Consider the following 24,852-nt stretch of genomic DNA (forward strand, 5'->3'; position numbering starts at 1 on the left):
CAGGGAAACCAAATGTTAAAATTTCAATATAGGAGCGCCTCGTTTATAAACATTGCAAGTTAATCTTTTTAGCAATGATAAGAAACAATGCAAAAACTCATTTAAAAATAATTACATAATAATTCAAACAAGATGTAGGTTTTCAAATAAAATGAAGTGATGAGTGGCCCACAACTACGACGCTCCGACTCAGAGTTGAAATATTAAAAGTTTTGGCTGGTTTCGTTGTCTAGGGGCTGGAATACGTAGTTGCCGCATTACAAGCCAAATACTGCTGAGTCTACAGTATACAATATGAAGATACAAATGAATCGAATGGTCGAAGGTTCCTATCACTCAGCAATTGCGAATTTTGAATGTTACACAGAAATTTATAAATGAAAGATTGCAATTAAATAATATCTGCAGGTACTACACTCCTGGAAATTGAAATAAGAACACCGTGAATTCATTGTCCCAGGAAGGGGAAACTTTATTGACACATTCCTGGGGTCAGATACATCACATGATCACACTGACAGAACCACAGGCACATAGACACAGGCAACAGACCATGCACAATGTCGGCACTAGTACAGTGTAGATCCACCTTTCGCAGCAATGCAGGCTGCTATTCTCCCATGCAGACGATCGTAGAGATGCTGGATGTACTCCTGTGGAACGGCTTGCCATGCCATTTCCACCTGGCGCCTCAGTTGGACCAGCGTTCGTGCTGGACGTGCAGACCGCGTGAGACGACGCTTCATCCAGTCCCAAACATGCTCAATGGGGGACAGATCCGGAGATCTTGCTGGCCAGGGTAGTTGACTTACACCTTCTAGAGCACGTTGGGTGGCACGGGATACATGCGGACGTGCATTGTCCTGTTGGAACAGCAAGTTCCCTTGCCGGTCTAGGAATGGTAGAACGATGGGTTCGATGACGGTTTGGATGTACCGTGCACTATTCAGTGTCTCCTCGACGATCACCAGTGGTGTACGGCCAGTGTAGGAGATCGCTCCCCACACCATGATGACGGGTGTTGGCCCTGTGTGCCTCGGTCGTATGCAGTCCTGATTGTGGCGCTCACCTGCACGGCGCCAAACACGCATACGACCATCATTGGCACCAAGGCAGAAGCGACTCTCATCGCTGAAGACGACACGTCTCCATTCGTCCCTCCATTCACGCCTGTCGCGACACCACTGGAGGCGGGCTGCACGATGTTGGGGCGTGAGCGGAAGACGGCCTAACGGTGTGCGGGACCGTAGCCCAGCTTCATGGAGACGGTTGCGAATGGTCCTCGCCGATACCCCAGGAGCAACAGTGTCCCTAATTTGCTGGGAAGTGGCGGTGCGGTCCCCTACGGCACTGCGTAGGATCCTACGGTCTTGGCGTGCATCCGTGCGTCGCTGCGGTCCGGTCCCAGGTCGACGGGCACGTGCACCTTCCGCCGACCACTGGCGACAACATCGATGTACTGTGGAGACCTCCCGCCCCACGTGTTGAGCAATTCGGCGGTACGTCCACCCGGCCTCCCGCATGCCCACTATACGCCCTCGCTCAAAGTCCGTCAACTGCACATACGGTTCACGTCCACGCTATCGCGGCATGCTACCAGTGTTAAAGACTGCGATGGAGCTCCGTATGCCACGGCAAACTGGCTGACACTGACGGCGGCGGTGCACAAATGCTGCGCAGCTAGCGCCATTCGACGGCCAACACCGCGGTTCCTGGTGTGTCCGCTGTGCCGTGCGTGTGATCATTGCTTGTACAGCCCTCTCGCAGTGTCCGGAGCAAGTATGGTGGGTCTGACACACCGGTGTCAATGTGTTCTTTTTTCCATTTCCAGGAGTGTATTTTAACGACTTTAAATGATGAGTACGATAGCAGAAGTACCTTTAAGAATGCCCTTTATTACTGTAAAACACATATTGGTGTCGATGGTCCAGCAATTAAATAAAATGTAAGTTGAATAACAGGGAAACAATAGATTCCTACTTCATGTAATTAGTTATGAGCAACAACATAGATCACGAGATATTCACTTCTAAACGCATACTACGTCTTCACTGCAGAAGCCACGGAAATCTCACAAGTGCACAAGTGGGCACTAGCAAATATTTCTATCTCCCACGACCACACGCCAACTGCTCCACTCCCCAAGTCTTTCCCGCGACAGCCCGTTGCTGCTTCGCATCTCGCACCTCTGTCCTCCGCGACCCGACCGTCGCGCCGCCCTGTTCAGTTCTGTCCTGTCCAGCATTCCTCCCCCACTTCCATCCAGTCTCCTCATTAACGAGCGCTGTGATTGGCTAGAGCGCTCCCGCCATTTCTTCAAGCCAATGCACACTCACAGACATATTGAAACACATATGAAATATTGGATTTACATTTAAATAACTTGAAATTAAATAAGTATTCCTATGGACGGACCATAAACACTCTCTAACACACATTATTAAATACATAAACAAATTAAATAAACTTATGTCAAAGGAATAAAAACAAAAGGTAGGCCTGTAGACTAATGTCTCTGTGCTTTCTAAAACACAGTAAATATTTGACCAATTTATTCATGAACATTAAATATCGGATATAAACCAAGACCTAGACGATTAAATACATTTATAAGCACACTGCTACCGTTTTTTTGTGTAACTGGAGTACTTATGGCCTGACGCGATTGATAGTAATCGGCCTCTTTGACTTCCAATAACTCATGTACTATTCAAGTTACATGCCTGTAATTTATACCAATTTAGGTTTACACTAATAGCTTTCTAAAGACACGTCGATCGACAAAATCGGATGAACCATTTAGATTTTGGAAATTCGTTGCTGGGTGTTACTTGTATAACATATCATCATATACTAAACTTTAAACTAATAAAGATATTGAAAATCTGATTACACCGTCAGAATCGTCATGCAAATAATGGTAATGTACATGTTTCTTTTTGAGGTATCAAGATTCATCTGGCTACTGTTAATTTGCATACGAACTGTGAAATGTTTGCCATTAAGGTTTCACAAAGTCCACCATCTTTGGCACTCCCGGCATGTCTCCTTCATCGACACAGTCGTCCGTTACCTCAAAAAGATGAAGTAAGTGAAGGTATACATCTACTGCGACCTCTTAGGGACTAATAGACACTGTAATTTGGATACGCACCAAATGGCAGATGGCTGGTTACAGTGTACATCTATAACCTGAAGGGCTACTCAGCGCGGAGTAAGAGAGTGTGCAAATACAAACGAACACACACACATGACCCACAGTTACATAGCTTTAGGATGAGAGCAAAAAAACTTTAATTACAAGCCAAATCCAAAAACTCACCACAGTAAGGGCCATAAGATCTACAACAAACAAAAATTACAATCAGTAGTACTCAATGATAACAAACATTGATTTCAAGTACCAGGCTGAAATTACAAAACACTAGCTTGCTGCTTGCAGAAACCTCCAAACACAGACCCAGAAGGGGTCACTGAAAGGCATAAAAGAACAGGATTCCTTGCCAGCTCAAACTGGGGAAGAATTAACAGTCTGTACTTACTCAACAGTCTTCATACGTAATTTCAAATAAATGCCAAGGAGGCCAATAGCTTTAGGACTCCAGGTAGACGAATACTAGTGCCCCCCTGCTCGTAGCTGCTAAAAAGTTGTCCAATACATCTCGGTGTACTTAGCGCACCACAGTTGACTGATGCACTTCTTAACCACTTTACATGCAACTAAAGTCGCTCCTTGGCCGCCAAACTCGCCCGTAGCAGGGTCAATACAGCAGGAAAACCCGTCCCCCATAGCCCAACGGTCAACGATTTCAACTCGCCGCAATCGCCAGGACGCCGAGTACTCAGGCACACCCGTCCAGCTTCGTTTCCCACACAGCACTTACTCCCACACAGCCCCAGAGGGAACACTTAAGCAAGCAAAGATGATACGACAAGGGCCAGAGTCGATGGAACACACACACAAGTGGCGCCAGTAGGATTGCGCGTGCATCCTCGCAGAAGCCGCGACAGCTCACAAATGTTGGCTAGACGTGTCGCGCTGTTGAAGATACATGCGATGAACATAGACGTCACACTAGATTAAGTCAGCAAGAAAAGTTTTCTGTTGCTGAACAGTTTCTCGACACGGGACATAGCATGAATTGTGGAGTGACAAACACCATTTTATCCACCTCCACATTCTGGGACTGCATCATTAAAGAAGACGACCTGATTAATACAGACACGGGATTTCAACTTAGCAAGGCACGAGAACCAGAAATGACAGTACTGTTGCATCGTCGGTCGCAGGTAAATAAATCAACACAGACAGGGAATCGAAGTCAGGACACTTGAACGGGGCGCTAACATTCTACCTGCACAGGTTCTGTGTTGCGAATTGTGGCAGTGCTTTTCCCATATCGCACACGCAAAAACCGTGGTCCGTTTCTCCAAAAGTGGGCTCCGGACGTTGCCGCCCTTTATTATTCGTCTACGATGACATTGTAGCCTCACTCTCTGGCGCCTGCACTTGTCTCACGAGGTGGCGGCCTAGCGCGTATATTGGCGAGCCACTGCAACACGCCAGTAACCACCTGAGGATGACGAGCAGCTGGCTCGTTGAAATATTGTGATGCCCATTAACCACTTAAGTACTGACTAAAGTGATGTTACTCCTCACACACACACACACACACACACACACACACACACACACACACACAAACGTGCAGGTAAGTATACAGAGTGCGGTGTAGGTACAGACAGTGTGATAATTGGTACCTTAATGTATATACACTTCAGTGTCTAAGATGCTTTTCACTATGGCAGTCTTCCCGTACATACGTCACACAATTTACTATCGGATGTTTTCTGCGTGGTCGTAACTGCAACTCGTAGTGCAGTATGCCTTCAGTATAGACCTCTGTTTTGCGTTCACTCTTCCACACTTTAGTACATGATCTGATGCCCAGAGATAAATAGGGCTTACTTGTGCGATGCGTACTTGGAAGTACTAAGCAAGCTAAAAACATATTACTCGTGACAGCTGTAATTATTAGTGTGCAAATGAAGTAAATAATGACGTATTGTTATTCACAGCATTCTGGTCAGCCATCAGTGAAAATATCTACACTTGTATTTCTTAACATTCCCGTTACAATCTTCTAGGATTTGTAAAGGGGAGAGAGCAGATAATATTTAAATAGGAACCCATGTCAGGAAACGTACCCTTTCCGTGCTACAACTACGAGGGTAAGTAAATTATGTCTGCAAAGTAGTTATAAAATTTTAACTGTAATCAAATAGGAAACTTACAAGAACATAATTTTTCGACATAGTCTCCTTGCGTTTCAACGTACTTGGACCATCTTGTGCAAGCTTCCTGTTGCCCTCATAAAAGAAGATTCTCGGTTGAGCTGCGAGCCAGGAATGCACCGCTTTTTTCACTGCTTCGTCCGAGGCAAATCTATCAAATTTGAGTTTCTGGAACGTTTCAGTAGTGTGGGCAGCAGTATGCGGACGGGCATCTCCATTCAACAACACGACACCTTTTGACAGCAATCCTCGGTGTTTGCTTCGAATTGCAGGCTTTAGCCTGGCAGCAAGCACCTCACTGTAACGCACACTGTCTATTGTTGTCCCCCTTTCCACATAATGTTCCAGTACTGGACCTTGTGCTTCCCAAAAAACCGTAAGCATGTTTTCCTGCGGACGGTTGGGTCTTGAACTTTTTCTTGCACGGTGAATTTGGTTGTTTTCATTCCATACTCTTGCCGTTTACTTTCCGGTCCAAATAGTTCAAATGGCGCTAAGCACTATGGGACTTAACATCTGAGGTCATCAGTCCCCTAGACTTCGAACTACTTAAACGTAACCAACCTAAGGACATCACACATATCCATGCCCAAGGTAGGGGTCGAACCTGCGACCGTAGCAGCAGCGCGGTTCCGGACTGAAGCGACTAGAATCACTCGGTCACAAAGGCCGGCTTGCTCTCCGGCTCGTAATGATGTTCAAATGTTTGTGAATTCCTAAGGGATCAAACTGCTAAGGTCATCGGTCGCTACACTTACACACTAATTAAACTAACTTATGCTAACAACACCACACACACCCGTGCCCGAGGGAGGACTCGAACCTCCGACGGAAGGGGCCGCGCAGCCCGTAACATGACGCCTCAAACCGCGCAGCCACTCCGCGCGGATCGTAATGATGGATCCATGTTTCGTCACCAGTAATGATACTGTGTAAGAAATTGTCCCCTTCGTTACCATAGTGATCCAAACGTTTTTTGCAAATGTCCAAACGCTTTTGTGTATGCAACTGTGTGCGTTGTTTTGGGACTCATCTTGCACAAACTTTATGAAACTCAGGTCTGTTGTGGATGATTTCGTAGGCAGAACCGTGACTAATTTGCAGACGATGTCCCACTTCGCCAATAGGTAATCGTCTGTCTAAGAGAATCGTTTCACGTGAACGCTCAACGTCTTCTTCATTTGTGGCGGTAAACGGTTGTCCGGCTCCTTCATCGTGCATAACACTTGTGCGACCATTTCGGAATTTTTAATCCATTCGTAGACACTTCATTGTGGCAAAACACTGATCCCGTACTGTACCGAAAGTCTTCGATGCATTTAGATCCCTAATACGCCTTCTGACCACAAAAACGGATCACTAACGTTGGTCTTCTTTTGTGCAGATAGGTAGCGGAGCAGCCATGATACGGCAGCGATAACGAAACTAAACTAGCAGCTTGAAAATTGCACATATGTAACAACAAGTAAACAAAGCACGCGTCATCAACGTGAAACGATAGTGCTACCAAATTAAACAAAGACCTGAGTCGAAACAAGGCCCCCGGAGTAGACAACATTCCATTGGAACTACTGACGGCCATGGGAGAGCCAGTCCTGACAAAACTCTACCATCTGGTGAGCAAGATGTATGAAACAGGTGAAATACCCTCAGACTTCAAGAAGAATATAATAATTCCAATCCCAAAGAAAGCAGGTGTTGACAGATGTGAAAATTACCGGACAATCAGTTTAATAAGCCACAGCTGCAAAATACTAACACGAATTCTTTACAGACGAATGGAAAAACTAGTAGAAGCCGGCCTCGGGGAAGATCAGTTTGGATTCCGTAGAAATACTGGAACACGTGAGGCAATACTGACCTTACGACTTACCTTAGAAGAAAGATTAAGGAAAGGCAAACCTACGTTTCTAGCATTTGTAGACTTAGACAAAGCTTTTGACAATGTTGACTGGAATACCCTCTTTCAAATTCTAAAGGTGGCAGGGGTAAAATACAGGGAGCGAAAGGCTATTTACAATTTGTACAGAAACCAGATGGCAGTTATAAGAGTCGAGGGACATGAAAGGGAAGCAGCGGTTGGGAAGGGAGTAAGACAGGGTTGTAGCCTCTCCCCGATGTTATTCAATCTGTATATTGAGCAAGCAGTGAAGGAAACAAAAGAAAAATTCGGAGTAGGTATTAAAATCCATGGAGAAGAAATAAAAACTTTGAGGTTCGCCGATGACATTGTAATTCTGTCAGAGACAGCAAAGGACTTGGAAGAGCAGTTGAACGGAATGGATGGTGTCTTGAAGGGAGGATATAAGATGAACATCAACAAAAGCAAAACGAGGATAATGGAATGTAGTCGAATTAAGTCGGGTGATGTTGAGGGTATTAGATTAGGAAATGAGACACTTAAAGTAGTAAAAGAGTTTTGCTATTTGGGGAGCAAAATAACCGATGATGGTCGAAGTAGAGAGGATATAAAATGTAGACTGGCAATGGCAAGGAAAGCGTTTCTGAAGAAGAGAAATTTGTTAACATCGAGTATAGATTTAAGTGTCAGGAAGTCGTTTCTGAAAGTATTTGTATGGAGTGTAGCCATGTATGGAAGTGAAACATGGACGGTAAATAGTTTGGACAAGAAGAGAATAGAAGCTTTCGAAATGTGGTGCTACAGAAGAATGCTGAAGATTAGATGGGTAGATCACATAACTAATGAGGAGGTACTGAATAGGATTGGGGAGAAGAGGAGTTTGTGGCACAACTTGACCAGAAGAAGGGATCGGTTGGTAGGACATGTTCTGAGGCATCAAGGGATCACCAATTTAGTATTGGAGGGCATCGTGGAGGGTAAAAATCGTAGGGGGAGACCAAGAGATGAATACACTAAGCAGATTCAGAAGGATGTAGGTTGCAGTAGGTACTGGGAGATGAAGAAGCTTGCACAGGATAGAGTAGCATGGAGAGCTGCATCAAACCAGTCTCAGGACTGAAGACCACAACAACAAACAACAACATAACTAAATTGCGGATAACAATTAACTTACCCTCGTATTTGACAACTTGTTAGTAACGCCACCACTTTCACAAGTAACTGATTAGGCGTACCCAGAACATCACTTACTTTACAATTCCACTTATTAACATCCAAAGAAATTACTTGTGTATTCGTCGACAAGTTCTCTCCAGTGTGATGCTGTACGGCCTCTTCCAACTCGGGTGTGCGGCATCTTCTTGGAGCACGATGTAGGTACCCTTTCTCCAAGCCGTTCCGTGATTGTGGCGAAAAGGGTGTGCAGTGGAGTCGGACATTGTGGGAAACGATCTCGATAAAGGTGACGAACAGCTCTTCCATTACAGTGAGCTTCTCCATTCAGAAGGATCATGTCGGTGTATCCTGCAAACATGTACGCAACCATGGTGCTCTAATACTCACAGATACGTGAATGAGACTCGAAGCAAGCCAGAGAGGTAGGAAAGGCATTAGCCGATTCGACGAAACCACGCACAAACACGAGTACCCTGTTGCATATCCACGTAGCAAACATGTTTTCAAACGGCTGTAGCACGGAAAAAGTACATTTCCGGACGTGGGTTCCTATTCAAAATATTATATACTCACTCCCCTTTACAATTCCTTGAAGTTTGTAACATTGTAACAAGAATTTCCGAACGCCCCCCCCCCCCGTATCCTCTGAAATGTATGCCCCTTTAAAAATGGGTTTCTAATAGACGCCCATAGTGCTATCTGCTCTTGCTAAAATGGGCACCCGCCTTCTACAACGTCTTGTCCTGACCGTGACCTAAGAATCACGTTTCTCTCATACTTGCAGGTATGATAAATGTTGTTTCTGACTGCTAAAAGGATGGAAGTCTCACGGCGCAGCATCTGCACTGTATAGCGGGTGCTTCCAAAGCTCCCATCGAAAACGTTGAAGCAAAGCTTGCTTGTGTGCTCCGTGTGGGGTGATGCATTGTCGTGCAGGAGAAGAATGCTTTGCTTAATTTCCCACACTTCTTTTCCTTGTGGCGTTGCGCAGCGATTTCAGTGTTACATGATGCGCGTTGGCATTAATTGTTGTGCCCTTTTTCTTAAACTCTGTGGTTAAAATTGCTTTGAGCACTATGGGACTTAACTTCTGAGGTCATCAGTCCCCCAGAACTTAGAACTACTTAAACCTAACTAACCTAAGGACATCACACACATCCATGCCCGAGGCAGGATTCGAACGTGCGACCGTAGCAGTCGCGCGGTTCCAGACTGTAGCGCCTAGAACCGCTCGGCCACCCCGGCCGGCTTTAAACTCTGTGTACGCAACTCCTTCACAGTCGAAGGAAACGGTGGCCCTGCCCTTCATTTCTGACGGCGCAACTTTGGATTTCTTCTGCTGAGATGAGGAGGTGCGTCTCCATTCCATAGACTCTTTCTTTGATGCAGGTGTGGAATGGTGGACCCATATCCCATCGCCAGTTGCGACTTAGGAAATTATGGGCTCCCACGGGGTAACGCTCAGGGAAGTTCAAAGATGCCCAAGACCTTGCAACTTTGTGTTGAGGTGACTGATCGCGGGACCCAGTGCGACCACCATATCCGATACAGCAGGTGTCTGGTAAGCAGTGTCCACCGTAGTCACTCTGCGACCAGCGAAGGTTAGTAGAGATTCGGGGGTCTGTGAAAAGACCTATGAGCGAAGCCTCCAAAAACTACCACCGTCACACCTCAGCGAAAGATCTGGCAGTGTACCCCAGGAAATTATGGTCTTATGTAAAATAGCTAAGCAGGTCTAAGGCTTATATTCAGTCCCTTGTTGACCAGTCTGGTGCAGCAGCTGAAGGTAGCAAAACGAAAGCCGAAGTTTTAAATTTTACATTCAAGATCTCGTTCACACGGGAGAACCGTACAAACACAACATCCCATTTGATGGGCACACGTATGGACGACATGGTAATAAGCATCCCTCGCGCAGAGAAACAACTGAAAGATTTTAAGGTAAATCCCAGTTGGATTAAAATCCAAAGAGTACTCTGCCACACTGGCCCCTTACCTAGTTTGCATTTATCTTAAATCTCTCATCCAGCACAAAGTCTCTAGCGACTGGAAAAAGGCGCAGGTGACTCCAGTATATACGTAAGGTACAAGAACGGACCCGTAGAATTACAGACCAGTATCCCTAACTTCGGTTTGCTGCAGAATGATTGAACATATTCTCAGTTCGAATACCATACAGTTTATTGAGCCTGAGAAGCTTATGTCCACGAATCAGCGTGGTTTTAGAAAGCATCGCTCATGCGAAACTCGGCTTGCCCTTTTCTCACATGATATACTGCGAACTATGGATGAAGAGCAACAGGCAGATTCCATATTTCTAGATTTCAGGAAAGCATCTGACACGGTGACCCATTGCAGGCTGTTAACGAAGGTACGAGCATATGGAGTAAGTTCACGATATGTGAGTGGCTTGAAGAACCCAGTAAGTTGTCCTCGACGGCGAGTGTTCATCAGAGACAAGGATATCTTAGGAGGGCCCCAGGAGAGTGTGATAGGACAGCTGTTGTTCTCTATACACTAAAATGATTTGGTTGACAGGGTGGGCAGCAATCTGCGGCTGTTTGCTGATGATGCTGTTCTGTACGGAAAGGAGTCAATGTTGAATGACTGTAGGAAGATAGAGGACGACTTAGATAAAAATTCCAGTTGGTGTGATGAATGGCAGCTAGCCCTAAATGTGGAAAAATGTAATTTAATGCGGATGAGTAGGAAGAACAAACCTGTACTTCAAATGGTTCAAATGGCTCTGAGCACTATGGGACTTAACATCGATGGTCATCAGTCCCTTAGAACTTAGAACTACTTAAACCTAACTAACCTAAGGACATCACACAACACCCAGCCATCACGAGGCAGAGAAAATCCCTGACCCCGCCGGGAATCGAACCCGGGAACCCGAGCACGGGAAGCGAGAACGCTACCACACGACCACGAGCTGCGGGCAAAACCTGTACTGTCCAGCTGCAGTATTACTGGTGTCCTTCTTGACAAGTCGTTTGAATAGCTGGTCGTAACGTTGCAAAATGATATGGGATGGAACGAGCATGTGAGGATGCGGTAAAGAATGCCAATGGTCGACTTCGGTTTATTGGGAGAATTTTAGGAAGGAGTGGTTTACCAGTAAAGAAGACTGCATATAGGATGCTGGAGCGACCTATTCTTGAGTACTGTTCGAGTTTTTAGGGTGCTTTCCAGGTTGGATTCAAGGATGACATCGAATCAGGTCAGAGGAAGGCTACTAGATTTGTTACCGCTAGGTTCGAACAACACGTAAGTGTTACGGAGTTGCTTCAGGAATTAAAATAGGTATTCCTGGAGAGAAGACGGCGTTCTTTTCGAGAAACACTATTGAGAAAATTTAGAGAACCGCCATTTGAAGCTGACTGCCAAACAATTCTACTGCCGCCAACATACAGGGTGTTTCAAAAATGACCGGTATATTTGAAACGGCAATAAAAACTAAACGAGCAGCGATAGAAATACACCGTTTGTTGCAATATGCTTGGGACAACAGTACATTTTCAGGCAGACAAACTTTCGAAATTACAGTAGTTACAATTTTCAACAACAGATGGCGCTGCAAGTGATGTGAAAGATATAGAAGACAATGCAGTCTGTGGGTGCGCCATTCTGTACGTCGTCTTTCTGCTGTAAGCGTGTGCTGTTCACAACGTGCAAGTGTGCTGTAGACAACATGGTTTATTCCTTAGAACAGAGGATTTTTCTGGTGTTGGAATTCCACTGCCTAGAACACAGTGTTGTTGCAACAAGACGAAGTTTTCAACGGAGGTTTAATGTAACCAAAGGACCGAAAAGCGATACAATAAAGGATCTGTTTGAAAAATTTCAACGGACTGGGAACGTGACGGATGGACGTGCTGGAAAGGTAGGGCGACCGCGTACGGCAACCACAGAGGGCAATGCGCAGCTAGTGCAGCAGGTGATCCAACAGCGGCCTCGGGTTTCCGTTCGCCGTGTTGCAGCTGCGGTCCAAATGACGCCAACGTCCACGTATCGTCTCATGCACCAGAGTTTACACCTCTGTCCATACAAAATTCAAACGCGGCAACCCCTCAGCGCCGCTACCATTGCTGCACGAGAGACATTCGCTAACGATATAGTGCACAGGATTGATGACGGCGATATGCATGTGGGCAGCATTTGGTTTACTGACGAAGCTTATTTTTACCTGGACGGCTTCGTCAATAAACAGAACTGGCGCATATGGGGAACCGAAAAGCCCCATGTTGCAGTCCCATCGTCCCTGCATCCTCAAAAAGTACTGGTCTGGGCCGCCATTTCTTCCAAAGGAATCATTGGCCCATTTTTCAGATCCGAAACGATTACTGCATCACGCTATCTGGACATTCTTCGTGAATTTGTGGCGGTACAAACTGCCTTAGACGACACTGCGAACACCTCGTGGTTTATGCACGATGGTGCCCGGCCACATCGCACGGCCGACGTCTTTAATTTCCTGAATTAATATTTCGATGATCGTGTGATTGCTTTGGGCTATCCGAAACATACAGGAGGCGGCGTGGATTGGCCTCCCTATTCGCCAGACATGAACCCCTGTGACTTCTTTCTGTGGGGACACTTGAAAGACCAGGTGTACCGCCAGAATCCAGAAACAATTGAACAGCTGAAGCAGTACATCTCATCTGCATGTGAAGCCATTCCGCCAGACACGTTGTCAAAGGTTTCGGATAATTTCATTCAGAGACTACGCCATATTATTGCTACGCATGGTGGATATGTGGAAAATATCGTACTATAGAGTTTCCCAGACCGCAGCGCCATCTGTTGTTGAAAATTGTAACTACTGTAATTTCGAAAGTTTGTCTGCCTGAAAATTTACTGTTGTCCCAAGCATATTGCAACAAACGGTGTATTTCTATCGCTGCTCGTTTAGTTTTTATTGCCGTTTCAAATATACCGGTCATTTTTGAAACACCCTGTACATAGCGCGTAAGGACTACGAAGATAAGATACGAGAAATTAGGGCTCACACGAAGGCATATAACAGTTGCTTGTCCCTCGATCTATTTGCAAATGGAATAAGAAAGGAAATGTCAGTACCACAGGGTACCCTCCACCACACATCTTACGGTGGCTTGCGTAGTATCTACACTGAAGAGCCAAAGAAACTGGCACACCTGCCTTAATATCGTGTAGGGGAGCCGCGAGCACTCAGAAGTACCGCAACACAACGTGGTATGGGCTCAACTAATGTCTGAAGTAGTGCTGGAGGGAACTGACACCATGAATCCTGCAGGGATGTCCATAAATCCGTAAGAGTTCGAGGGGGTGAAGATCTCTTCTGAACAGCATGTTGCAAGGCATCCCAGATATGCTCAATAATGTTCATGTCTGGGGAATTTGGTGACCAGCGGAAGTGTTTAAATTCGGAAGAGTGTTCCTGAAGCCAGTCTATAGCAATTCTGGACGTGTAGGGTGGCGTATTGTCCCGCTGTAATTGCCGAAGTCCGTCGGAATGCCCAATGGACATTTATGCACTCAGGCGGTCAGACATGATGCTTACGTACGTGTCACCTATCAGAGTCGTATCTAGACGTATCAGGGGTCTCATATCACTCCAACTGCATACGCCCCACCCCATTACAGAGCCTCCACCAGCTTGAACAGTCCACTGCTGACAGGCAAGGTCTATGGATTCATGATGTCTCCATACTGGTACACGTTCATCCGCTTGATACAATTTGAATTGAGACTTGTCCGACGAGGCAACACGTTTCCAGTCATCAACAGTCCAAAGTCGGTGTTGGCGGCTCCAGTTGAGGCGTAAAGTGTTGTGTCGTGCATTCATCGAGGGTAAACGAGTGGGCCTTAGGCTCCGAAAACCCATTTCGATGATGAAAATTCGTTGAATGGTTCGCACACTGACATTTGTTGACGGCCCAGCATTGACATCTGGAACAATTTGCGGAAGGTTTGCACTTCTGTCACGTTGAACGATTCTCTTCAGTCGTTGTTGGTCCCGTTCTTGCAGGATCTTTTTCCGGCCGCTGCGATGTCGGAGATTTGATGTTTTACCTGATTCCTGATATTCACGGTACATTCGTGAAACGGTTGTACTGGAAAATCTCCACTACATCGCTACCTCGGAGATGCTGTGTCCCATCGCTCGTGCGCAGATTGTAACACCACGTCCAAACTCAGCTAAATCTTGATAATCTGCAATTGTAGCTGCAGTAACCGCTTTAAAAACTCCGCCAGACACTTGTCTTATATAGGTGGTGCCGACCGCAGCGCCGTATTCTGCCTGCTCTCTGTACTTGAACACGCGTGCCTATACCAGTTTCTTTGGCGCTTCAGTGTATGTAGATGTAGATTGCTGCGAATTCGTTCCTCGATTGCCCCGACATTGTCGTCTGTAGGCGATGTTCATGTGTCTTCTTCCCAATCAGCATCTCCCATGCCTGTGTTGCGTCGGTCAAACTGCTGGCACCATTTCACTACGACTGGATGGAACACTGCATCTGGGCCATATACTACCACAATTTCACAGTGAGTCTTTGTGCGGTTTAGGCGTCTTGCCGTCAAGAACCGTTCTGTCCCCAGTACTTCTGTTTGCTAATACTTTTCCAGTAGCCGCGCCGTTTGACACTCGCACTGTGATGCAGCTGTTATCCGCACTGCAGCAGAGCTGTGTCTACAGGAAAACCGAAAATGAATCTCTCTCTTCTTTGGTATTAAAGTGTTTTGATTTTAATGTGAGATGTGGTCGGGATTGTTTGGAAAAAGGGAAACGACATTTACTACACTGTTGGCGTCGCGTATATTCTGCACGCTTGTAAGCGCGGTTTAATACTCGCCGACGATAATCAAAGTTGCTATGCAGGCAAAAATATTAGAAAAACGGGTACAGATTTGCTTGCAATGGCTTAATTAAGTTATCCCAACTCGCGGCTAGCTCTAAGGTAATCAGAAGTAGCATGAAACTACTACTGTTGTTGACTGATAAATTAACTGTTGCGAAGAGAGAGGCGATACAACTACCTACGTAGCGTAAAGCCTAGTTTAAACGACGACATTGAGTTGCGCCACTCGTTACGTGGAATGAGTTGCACGCAAGTGATTTCATATATGACTGTAGACACGGCGACACCAGTATACACTTCAGTTTAGTTGTTTCGTGGGTCCCTGAGTCGTGTCTGAAATGAAAGTTTCGGCAACTGCACGTCGCACGAGTCGCGAGGGAGTTCAAGTTTTTTACGTGGAATCGCTGCATACGAAAAAAATAAGAAACGTGTTTCGATTCGTGACTGGATGAAGAAAAGACGTCAGTTCGGTTGCTCTTTGCTGAAATAATTTATAACGTAAGATCCAAGAAGTTGTTTTAATTATCTTAGGATGTCACCAGAACTGTTCACGTTTCTTCTAAATAGGGTTAATTATGCGATAAGGAATAAAGGTACTGTAATTCTGTCGCCAGCAATGAAATTAAATATCACATTGCATGCATTACAATCGAGAACACTCGGCATGCTATAAGATAACGATGTTAGTTGGTGATGACGCTTTTTCATAAACACAATAATTATTACTGTTAATGTTAATAATTATTGAACATTAGCAACAATAATTATTCGAAGCAGGCCGCATTAAGAAGAGAACTGTTTGCTAACTACTCTCTTGAAGATAGATATGTACAGTGGAAATACTTCAAAATTCTAACGTATGTGAATGGGGAGCACTGCACGACGTTTTAAACAGATGAATATTGAAAAAAGAATGCAGCTCCTTGAATTTGTATAGCCTTCCCTCCTGTTAGCAATATTACTTAACAAAGAGTTGGCCAACTCGAACGATGGGATTTTAGTCTTGTAGACGAGAGCATTGCCACAGCTAGATTTACACTTGCTTGTATTTTTCTTAACTCAGTTGTATATGTGCTCCAAACTCAATAAATTTTGTCCTGCAGCTCAGATACTGTCAAACCATCTATGTTATTATCGCACATGAATCTCTCAGCGGCAGCAATATTTTGCTCATTTACGTAATCAGCATCACTGAAATCCCACAAACACCTATACAAAGCATAGATATCCAAAAAGCTAACGTTATTCTTCATTCCTCGCATCACATTTCAGTTTGCCTACACTCTTCGAACACACATAACCTCAAAACTCATGCAACTAGTATCGCCAAAGTTGGAACACGCCGCACGCCGAAAGCAGGGGCGGTGGCAAGGAGGGGGGGGGGGCGGCTATGGGGGCTATAGCCCCCCCTTAATGGAGTACCATTTTATACTGGATAAAATGACTTCAGAAATCAGCGAATATATTACTTCAACAGATTCAATCATTTTTTTTTTTATAATTATGTAGCAATATGGGTTGCGATGTATTTCAAACACATTTTAACAAAAGAATAAGAGCGGCAAACAGCTTACTATCTAAACCAATAAATATCATTTAACTTAAAATGGGCGTCTTATTATTTATTAATATACACTGGATTTATATTAATGTACAACTTACAATAATCATAAAAGCTAAATATGCCAGGTATGCCTACCAACACTTAAATTACTAACCCCAGACAAAAACTTCAAAATCGCCGGACATCTGGGTCAAATCGTGTTATTTTCCCGGGCACATACATTCTGTAGACGCGTTGCAGTGCTGGCAACGCTAGCGGGTGCGTGCCACCTACCGACCAGTAGATATAAACTACACACGAGAGTTACAGGAATTTGTGAAAGCGCATTATAGGGACGTTCATGTTGAAACATAGTACGCGTTTTTAGTAAGGAATGTGAACGTAAATTAGGACCGTTTTAATACAACTCAATGAGTACAAGGCAAATCATATTTAAATTATTCAGTTGTCTGGCGAGTGGGGCAACGTCGCGGTGTATACGATCGCCGATTGTTGGCGGCTTCTCATTATCTCAATAAAGAAGTAAGGAAAATACAGGGTGTTCCAAAACGATCTTTACAACTGTAAGTAGGCTGTTTAGGTTTTTTTTATTGGTAATGCCACCTCTGTATAAAAAAAATCACTGGCTGTGCTGTGTGCAGTCTGTGGCTGCTTTGCATTATTGTAATACTCAACCATTGTAGTGTTAGGCAGCTGGCTGTGAACAGCACGTAGCGTTGCATAGTTGGAGGTGAGCCGCCAGCAGTGGTGGATGTGGGGAGAGAGATGACGGAGTTTTGAAATTTGTCATGAACTGCTCTATATATATATATATATATATATATATATATATATATATATATATATATATATATATATATATATATATATGATGATATCAAGGTAAATACATTGTTTGTTCTCTATTAATATCTTTCATTTGCTAACTATCCGTATCAGTAGTTAGTGCCTTCCATAGTTTGAATCTTTTATTTAGCTGGCAGTAGTGGCGCTCGCTGTATTGCAGTAGTGGGAGTAACCAAGATTTTTGTGAGGTAAGTGATTTGTGAAAAGTACAGGTTAATGTTAGTCAGGGCCATTCTCTTGTAGAGATTATTGAAAGTCAGATTGCGTTGCGCTAAAAAAATATTGTGTGTCAGGTTTAGCACAGTCTCGTAAAATTGTTGAAAGGGGACGTTTCATATGGCGACCCTGCCAGGATATCTCACTGGAATCTTCTGATTTTTTTCTTGTAGTTTGTGTAATTAGTGTAGATTTTGTTTATTGCTAGCGCGTAATTGTAGAGAGAATCTCCTTTGTAGTTGCAGTCTTTCATTGTTGTACAGTAAAACAGGTGTGGCACGCATGTGGATTTGCACCAAGTATTTCGCAGCTGCAATTAACTAGATATTATTTTCAGTGCTATGTTAATGTGTTCCCCTATTTTTGCTCTTCAAATTGTGTTTTTCTGTGTTGTCGTGTGAAATATTGTGACAATAATGGCGTGTGAAAAACGTAATACTAGGCTCCAAAGTAAACTGAGAAATGACAGTGAAAACGAAAGCAGTGTGTTAGCGCCACCGAGTAATGAATTAACTGATGTTCAAAGTAGTAATTTAGTAATTGTGCATAGGGAAATGGAGCGGGCGGCAAACAATGGCGTGGACAGTGAAACAATTAGTGAAGAGGGAAGCATTATCAATCGATCGGTCGGCAACAGCTCGCCTCAGGAATCGGGAATGACAGGACACAATTTTTCAAATATTGTAGACTCAGGTTTTGGGTCCTCACCGTTTTCTCAAATGAGTCAAGACACATTTTCTGCTTGTCAAAATGTGAATGTTGCCGGTGAAAATGCACTGCAAAAAAGTATAGAGAAACAGATTCCAGACACTAATACATTATTATTGCAATTAATGCAACAAATGGGACAAAATCTTCAAAAGTTAGACACAATGGAACAAAATCAGAGACAAACACAGCAACAGCTTCAAAAGTTAGACTCATTGGAACAAACTCTTGAACAAACACGTGAAGATTTAACTACTGAGTTACATAACATTGAATCGAAATGTCAAAAAGTCTGTAATGACGTAAAAATACAAATTTGTGAGCATTTCCAACCTATTTTTTCGCGGCATGAAAATGCATTACAGAATCACGAAGCAGCTATAAAAGAACTGCAAATTATTGTTCATGAAAATCATGAGACCTTGCAAGCTAAATTTGACTCAGTTGCATCTACCGATTCGGTTACGCTACTTGCAAAAACTCAGGAAAACTTAAAGGACACAGTAGATACTCTGAAACTTGGTTCAGAAAAACACACTGAGGAAATAAGTACACTATCGGACAAAGTAGCCGAACTTTCAGATCAGTTCACTAACTTATCTACAAAGGTAGATGATGATCTGAATGACACAACACCTGTAGCCTTCACTGACACTGAAGAGTATGAAGAAATTAGAAAATTCAAACAAAATCAAAATCAAATCAATACACAGTACAAAAGAGAAATCCGCGAAGTACAAGATCAGCTGACACAGGTAATACAAGAATTACGTATTTCAGAGGACACTCGCGCCCCAATACGGCAAGAGGGACATAGAAATACGGAACAACCACAAAATAATAACACAAGACACTTCGGAAATTATGAAAGAAATTGGCAAGGCACACCGAATTTTGAGATGGAACCGCCGACACGACGTAACAATGACCGATATGCGACTCGCCGACATGATGACTTTGACTATAAGCTGTTCATTACTACACGTAAATTTAAAACATTTAAGAATTCCGGCAACGACATTCATCCACAAGCGTGGCTCCATCAATTCTCTCATTGTTTTCCTCCCAACTGGTCGTTAGAACACAGATTAGAATTTATGTGTGGCTACTTAGAGAATGAACCAGCTGTAAGAATGCGATCGGTCATTCACGATTGCCACACTGAAGGAGAATTTTACCATGCCTTCCTCTCAGCATATTGGTCTCAAGCCACACAAGACCGAGTAAAACATGGCATCATAATGATGAAACATTTCGAACAATCTGAATTCTCCAGTCTTGTGAAATATTTTGAAGACATGTTGCACAAGAATCAGTACCTGTCAAACCCATACAGCCCCTCAGAACTCATCCACATTTGCTTAATGAAATTGCCTGAACATTTAAGAAATATTATTTTGGCAGGACGTTGCAAAGACGACATTGAAGCTTTTCAGGGGCTCCTACAAGAATTAGAAATTGACACAGACAGTCGCTGGATGCGAAAACAGGAAAACAATCATTACAGGTCACATATGTCACAATTCCGCGATGACAGAAATAATACACGACAAGGCTATTCTTATAACGTAAATCGTGACCAAAACAGACACCACCCGTATGACAACCGTTGGCAGAGTAGTAATAATTACAGGGAAAGATCACCTCTCCGCGGTAATGACTATTACAGAGACAATCAGAGAAACAGACAATATGGGAACCAAAATAATTATTATTACGGGAGACAGAATAACTTTAGACGCAACGGTCCAGCGCGCAGTTACGATTCAGGGAGAAATTCTCCACCACTTAACCGACAAGAAAGAAACTACAGGAACTACCGACATGACGACAGACGATGTGATCGTAACGACAGACCTGAATAGCATCAGAACTGGCAGGATTTAAACAGGGCAGGGCCCTATCGTCATGGTGAATTTGTAGAAGCTAGGTCTGCTAATCCCAATAACGACGCGCGCCAACAAAGAAACAGACAATGACCCGCACCACAGGCAGACACCTGCGCTGGCTGGCTCTGAGAAAAATAACATAGACGCTAACCTTAAAAAAAAAAAAATTCCAGTATTCTTTACCGACGTATACCGCATGACAATTGCATTCAAGTTCAAACTCTGAGTACTAGGAAGAACAAAGGTTTGCACCACATTTCACACGTAAAACCGTTTATTGAGAGATAATGTGCTTTTTTAACTTGAGATTTTAATGCAGCATTTTGGTTTACTTGAAAATACATTCTGGATTTAAAGTACTTTCCGTGAGATACCAGATGACACAGTGGTTAGTTTATGTGACAGCTACACGATTTTTATCACGATGCTACTAATGAGTGACAGTTTACAATGTTGTTGTTGCAGTGTTTCTGTTTTATATCTGCACAGTTTTTCTGTATTGTTCTGGAAAGTAAAACATGTTTTAGTAGTAACTTTTGTGGTATAGCAACAATGAGACAGCCTTTTTCGTGGCACAACAATACGTTACTGTACAGTACTTTCTTCATCACGCCAATAAGCGTAATAACTACGATATCTATACACAAAGCATTTCACTTTTGTTTATCATGAGGTAAGTACATTGACTTCTGCAGAACTTAGCTTTCGGAGGACGATAACTACGACACTTCCACAGAATTATCTTACAGCAAGACGCACATTTAGCGCTACAGGACACGCATTTGAGAGATTAATTTTGTACTTATGCCATTTATTTTTCAAGATTTTTGAATTACAAAGAAAGTTTTCCGTGATACATTTCATTCCATTGCTGTAATCTGTAACACCTGAGGGTATAATTACATTAATCCTCAGGGGGGTACACGCCTACTTTGTGTACCATGTGTTTGGCAAGCACAAGGAGCCCTAGCTAATATGGTATTTGCTTATACAACTTTACACATCGGTACCATATTTATCTAACACAGAATTACACAGCTATCTGATCATTTAACTGAGAGAGACAAACATCTATTTTACATCAGTGACAGATGTTTACGTAATTACACCGTTGGATAACTTCACACTTATGAAATTGTATTTTGTCAGTACTTTGTGAACTGTTCATATTTTTTCGGAACCATTGTGATACTATGAGAGCTTTGAATGATGTATTTGGTATGGGATCATGATTTTTAAAGTACATTTGAGGTAGATGACACTATTGAAATGAGCAGAGAATTTTTTTAGGTTGTGGTATTATTGGAGGAAGCTACGACGCTTTTGAGATTTGACTGAGGTGTTATGATGTTATTTTTACGACGACGATGTGTATTATGCTGTTGCGGTATGTTTATGATCAATAAGATGATGCTATATAAGGAATGTGATTACGTGTTTATATGTATATGAATAATGAATAGAAGGTAGGGACTCTGACTGGTGAAAAAGGATATTGTAAACCGAGAATCGTACTTTAAGAGTTATGAAATGTGTGTAAATGCGTGAATGTATCACAATGCCGGGGAAAATTTTTTGGACACTGTGTTCATACGATTTTGTTTCTACAGATTTGTAAAGCAAATTCTTGACCTATGAAATTTTTATGAGACTGTCGCTGTAGCGAAAACTGCTGTCGTAAATATTTCGTTAAGAAAGGTAAGTGACCATGAAGTAATTCGTTGTGAGCGGCCAGGTGTGTCAGACGCCTGGAGAAAAAGCCATTATTGCGAGCCCTTTTCAGCGGCACAGGTAGAAAAAAAAAGGGAGGCCATTATCCTCGCTATTGACGTTCCTTTGTAGAGAGCCTCGCAAAAACGACACGGTCAAACTTGAAAACATATGTTGACACTGTGGAGCTCTTAATTTATGATATTTACTGAAATGCCTAATGAAATGACGAGAAATATTTTTACATCTGCACACCTGATTATGACAAGCGTCTTTCTACGTGAGTTTAGAGAATGTCTACTAACTTATGAAATGTCACATGACTATTGAATGATATTTTATGCTTTGGTTTGCGTAATTGCTTATTTCATTTGATATCTAGTTTCTAGCTGCACTGCAGCATTGGTTAAAATAAAATTTTATAGATGTACTAATATAAATATTTTCTGTCTACAGATCGAGTAAATAATAATTTTTTCAAAAAAAATGAGGGAGCACAAAAAGACATTTACCTTCACAGGAACTGCAATCATAGTTTTCTTTTCAAGTACTTGTTAATTTCTTTTGTAGAATAAATTGTGATGCATCACTCTAGTGTTAAGATGTGACATAGGTATTAGACATGGCCATTTTTAGTGTAATACTTTTTCTGCTTAAACTTTGTCATGTTTAGGTATAAGTTATGCTGTTTGCCAGGCATAGTGCTACTGAATTTTAATTTGTGTTACTCTGCTAAGCCAGATTTATTTTTCTTGTTTGCTGCACATTGCCTTATATTAGTCGTAATATTGCAATTGCTTCGCTAATTTCTAAAATGCTGCTTCCTTTGCAAATCTGCACTTTTTTGTCATTGCTGTTTGCGTTAATTGTTTTATGTGTTGCTGCATTGCCTCGTCCCTTAGTTTAGCATCTGAGCTCAGTAGATTTAAGTTAGCTTAAGAGGGGGTAGACTATATAAGAAACTAGTTGTGATGAATGGAAAGAAATGCATTGAAGGTATATGAAAACGTTTTGGGCCAAAATGAGTATTGTACAATGATCCATAATTATTTTGAAAGAAATATGAACAGAGTAGAGAAAGCAGATATTGATAGGACTTTTTGGAAATAATGAGGAACGAAGGGAGATCTCCGAGAAGTAAAGAAAGTTTTGTTTGCAAAATACTGCAGTAAAAGAAACCCTGTCCTTTCCTTGTGTTATCCCACTATGTGTTTGTGTACCCATGTGTATTTGTTTTCTTCCCGTCTCTGTGTACTGTTTCATAGAATTTTTTTTCTCTTCTAATACTAAGCTACATTCACTATGATGAGGAATACTGTTATCCTCAAATATAATTTGCATTAATAATATGTTATTTTCTTTGTAAAGATGTTTAGACATTATTTATTCTGTTTTGTTTTAATGCTCATGTGTGAAGTTGATGTTTCAAAATTTATTCTGATCTTTATGTATGTACTTATGTCATTATTTTTGTAACACTGATGTATATGTTTATTTCTATTCTATTGTAAAACCTGTACTACAAATGTTATCTGTATTGTTATGTTCTTTAATGATGTATTTTGTACCTTTGTAATTGTATTCTTCTGTTATAAAATTGTAATTGACACCAGGTCATCAAATTAAGTAACTTGCAAGTTACATTTCACTGCACACGTTTCTATTGGTCATAGTATATGGACAATATGTGAGAAGTAGGGACTGTTAGTGTTTGCACGTGTGTTAATAATTCAGCAAGGGACTGGATAACAGCATTGCTGGTTCTAAGGACAATTCCAAAAACTTTGTGAGTGCACAAGTGGTGGTTATGGACTTGCTATATTATCCGAAAGACACTTCGATGGTGATTGTGCACCTGCACAGTCGCAACAGATGGCTGCTGGCCGTCTCTACAAGGACTACAGTGGGCCTGCATCTTTGATGGCCCACCAATACCATTATTTCTACAAGGATTGCACTGGGTCTGCACCTCTGGTGGCCCACCAATACCGTAATCTCTACCAGGACTACAGTGGGTCTGCTCTGTGATGACCTACCTACCAATAGTCTTCAACACTTCGAATGACTCTGCTGTGGGTTTGCTCTGTTGTGGCCCATTACCTGTCAGCATGACAAGAGTCAGCACTGTCTTTCCGTTGAAAGGACAACGCTACTTCTTCAAGACTGCATGGAAATCCACTACTTCCGTGTGAATTTTCTATTACTGCTCAGACTTTGAGAAAAACACTGCAATGTGATGAATGATCAGGACTGTCTTTATGGACTGTGAGAAAATTTTAGCTTTTGACCAACATTGTATCAATAAGTGTGTGCATTTGATTTCTTTGTTATTGTAATTATGAAAAATTTTTTCAAATCTGTATTGGCCACTGCCCAAGCCAATTTGTAAAATTTTTTGTGGGGAGCATGGGGGCTATGTAAGTAGGCTGTTTAGGTTTTTTTATTGGTAATGCCACCTCTGTATAAAAAAAATCACTGGCTGTGCTGTGTGCAGTCTCTGGCTGCTTTGCATTGTTGTAATACTCAACCATTGTAGTGTTAGGCAGCTGGCTGTGAACAGCGCGTAGCGTTGCGCAGTTGGAGGTGAGTCGCCAGCAGTGGTGGATGTGGGGAGAGAGATGGCGGAGTTTTGAAATTTGTCATGAACTGCTCTATATATATATATATATATATATATATATATATATATATATATATATGATATCAAGGTAAATACATTGTTTGTTCTCTATTAATATCTTT

Source organism: Schistocerca nitens, chromosome 8 (assembly GCF_023898315.1).
Source record: "Schistocerca nitens isolate TAMUIC-IGC-003100 chromosome 8, iqSchNite1.1, whole genome shotgun sequence".
Classification (NCBI taxonomy): Eukaryota; Metazoa; Arthropoda; class Insecta; order Orthoptera; family Acrididae; genus Schistocerca; species Schistocerca nitens.